Here is a 4,445-nt window from a genome sequence, read left to right on the forward strand (position 1 = left end):
ATAGATAGATCATAGAGGATAGATAGATGATAGATAGATAGATAGATAGATAGATATAAAAATGGAGAGAGAGAGGAAGTCGGACCAACGAACAGAGACAATTAGTAGATAGATAGATAGATAGATAGATAGATAGATAGATCATAGAGGATAGATAGATGATAGATAGATAGATAGATAGATAGATAGATAGATAGAGTACAGACCAAAAGTTTGGACACACCTTCTCTTTCAAAGAGTTTTCTTTATTTTCATGACTATGAAGGCATCAAAACTATGAATTAACACATGTGGAATTATATACATAACAAACAAGTGTGAAACAACTGAAAATATGTCATATTCTAGGTTCTTCAAAGTAGCCACCTTTTGCTTTGATTACTGCTTTGCAGACTCTTGGCATTCTCTTGATGAGCTTCAAGAGGTAGTCCCCTGAAATGGTCTTCCAACAGTCTTGAAGGAGTTCCCAGAGATGCTTAGCACTTGTTGGCCCTTTTGCCTTCACTCTGCGGTCCAGCTCACCCCAAACCATCTCGATTGGGTTCAGGTCCGGTGACTGTGGAGGCCAGGTCATCTGGCGCAGCACCCCATCACTCTCCTTCATGGTCAAATAGCCCTTACTTTCAAAGTTTTCCCAATTTTTCGGCTGACTGACTGACCTTCATTTCTTAAAGTAATGATGGCCACTAGTTTTTCTTTACTTAGCTGCTTTTTTCTTGCCATAATACCAATTCTAACAGTCTATTCAGTAGGACTATCAGCTGTGTATCCACCTGACTTCTCCTCAACGCAACTGATGGTCCCAACTCCATTTATAAGGCAAGAAATCCCACTTATTAAAACTGACAGGGCACACCTGTGAAGTGAAAACCATTTCAGGGGACTACCTCTTGAAGCTCATCAAGAGAATGCCAAGAGTGTGCAAAGCAGTAATCAAAGCAAAAGGTGGCTACTTTGAAGAACCTACAATATGACAAAAATCTTAATTTTGCACATGTTACTCAGCTGGAAAAAGGCTCCATAGAGAGAGCTGAAACGTTGCTGATGAGTGAATAAACCGTCCACTTTTTCACTATCATCTGGAGTGCTGCCTTCTTTTTCTCGATTATCCATACTTGCACCCGTACGTTTTTTTTTTGTGTGTGCTGCTTCTTTCCTTTCTGCTTTAGATAGATAGATAGATAGATAGATAGATAGATAGATAGATAGATAGATAGATAGGACATAATAGATAGATAGATAGATAGATAGATAGATAGATAGATAGATAGATATGACATAATAGATAGATAGATACTGTAGATAGATAGATAGATAGATAGATAGATAGATAGATAGATAGATAGATAGATATGAGATAGATAGAGAGATAGATAGATCATAGAGGATAGATAGATGATAGATAGATAGATAGATAGATAGATAGATAGATAGATAGATAGATAGATATGAGATAGATAGATGATAGGTGATTGATAGATAGATCATAGAGGATAGATAGATAGATAGATAGATAGATAGATAGATAGATAGATAGATAGATAGATAATAAATATGAGATAGATAGATAGATAGATAGATAGATAGATAGATAGATAGATAGATAGATAGATAGATAGATCATAGAGGATAGATAGATGATAGATAGATCGATAGATAGATAGATGATAGGTGATAGGTGATTGATTGATTGATAGATAGATAGATCATAGAGGATAGATAGATAGATAGATAGATAGATATCTAAGATAGATAATAGATAGATAGATAGATAGATCATAGAGGATAGATAGATAGATAGATAGATAGATAGATAGATGATAGAACATATTAGATAGATAGATAGATAGATAGATAGATAGATAGATAGATAGATAGATACTGTAGAGAGATAGATAGATATAGATAGATAGATAGATAGATAGATAGATAGATAGATAATAGATAGATAGATGATAGGTGATAGATAGATAGATAGATAGATAGATAGATAGATAGATAGATCATAGAGGATAGATAGATAGATAGATAGATAGATAGATAGATAGATAGATAGATATTACATAGGTAGATAGATAGATAGATAGATAGATAGATAGATATTACATAGGTAGATAGATAGATAGATAGATAGATAGATAGATAGATCATAGAGGATAGATAGATAGATAGATAGATAGATAGATAGATAGATAGATCATAGAGGATAGATAGATAGATAGATAGATAGATAGATAGATAGATAGATAGATAGATAGATAGATAGATAGATATAGAGGATAGATAGATAGATATGAGAGAGATAGATAGATAGATAGATAGATAGATAGATAGATAGATCATAGAGGATAGATAGATATGAGAGAGATAGATAGATAGATAGATAGATAGATAGATAGATGATAGATAGATAGATAGATAGATAGATAATGGATAGATAGATAGATAGATAGATAATGGATAGATAGATAGATAGATAGATAGATAGATAGATAGATAATGGATAGATAGATAGATAGATAGATAGATAGATGATAGATAGATAGATGATAGATAGATAGATAGATAGATAGATAGATAGATAATGGATAGATAGATAGATAGATAGATAGATAGATAGATAGATAGATGATAGATAGATAGATAGATAGATAGATAGATAGATAGATAGATATATAGATAGATAGATGATAGATAGATAGATGATAGATAGATAGATAGATAGATAGATAGATAGATGATAGATAGATAGATAGATAGATAGATAGATAGATAGATAGATAATGGATAGATAGATAGATAGATAATAGATAGATAGATAGATAGATAGATAATGGATAGATAGATAGATAGATAGATAGATAGATAGATAGATAGATAGATAATAGATAGATAGATAGATAGATAGATAGATAGATAGATAATGGATAGATAGATAGATAGATAGATAGATAGATAGATAATAGATAGATAGATAGATAGATAGATAGATAGATAGATAGATATGAGATAGATAGAGAGATAGATAGATCATAGAGGATAGATAGATGATAGATAGATAGATAGATAGATAGATAGATAGATAGATAGATAGATAGATAGATAGATAGATAGATAGATAGATATGAGATAGATAGATGATAGGTGATTGATAGATAGATCATAGAGGATAGATAGATAGATAGATAGATAGATAGATAGATAGATAGATAGATAATAAATATGAGATAGATAGATAGATAGATAGATAGATAGATAGATAGATAGATAGATAGATAGATCATAGAGGATAGATAGATGATAGATAGATCGATAGATAGATAGATGATAGGTGATAGGTGATTGATTGATTGATAGATAGATAGATCATAGAGGATAGATAGATAGATAGATAGATAGATATCTAAGATAGATAATAGATAGATAGATAGATAGATCATAGAGGATAGATAGATAGATAGATAGATAGATAGATAGATAGATGATAGAACATATTAGATAGATAGATAGATAGATAGATAGATAGATAGATAGATAGATAGATACTGTAGAGAGATAGATAGATATAGATAGATAGATAGATAGATAGATAGATAGATAGATAATAGATAGATAGATGATAGGTGATAGATAGATAGATAGATAGATAGATAGATAGATAGATAGATAGATAGATAGATCATAGAGGATAGATAGATAGATAGATAGATAGATAGATAGATAGATAGATAGATATTACATAGGTAGATAGATAGATAGATAGATAGATAGATATTACATAGGTAGATAGATAGATAGATAGATAGATAGATAGATCATAGAGGATAGATAGATAGATAGATAGATAGATAGATAGATAGATAGATAGATAGATAGATAGATAGATCATAGAGGATAGATAGATAGATAGATAGATAGATAGATAGATAGATAGATAGATAGATAGATATAGAGGATAGATAGATAGATATGAGAGAGATAGATAGATAGATAGATAGATAGATAGATCATAGAGGATAGATAGATATGAGAGAGATAGATAGATAGATAGATAGATAGATAGATGATAGATAGATAGATAGATAGATAGATAATGGATAGATAGATAGATAGATAGATAGATAGATAATGGATAGATAGATAGATAGATAGATAGATAGATAGATAGATAATGGATAGATAGATAGATAGATAGATAGATGATAGATAGATAGATGATAGATAGATAGATAGATAGATAGATAGATAGATAGATAATGGATAGATAGATAGATAGATAGATAGATAGATAGATAGATGATAGATAGATAGATAGATAGATAGATAGATAGATAGATATATAGATAGATAGATGATAGATAGATAGATGATAGATAGATAGATAGATAGATAGATAGATAGATAGATGATAGATAGATAGATAGATAGATAGATAGATAGATAGA

This window comes from Bufo bufo, chromosome 4 (genome assembly GCF_905171765.1).
Source record: "Bufo bufo chromosome 4, aBufBuf1.1, whole genome shotgun sequence".
In the NCBI taxonomy this organism is placed as follows: domain Eukaryota; kingdom Metazoa; phylum Chordata; class Amphibia; order Anura; family Bufonidae; genus Bufo; species Bufo bufo.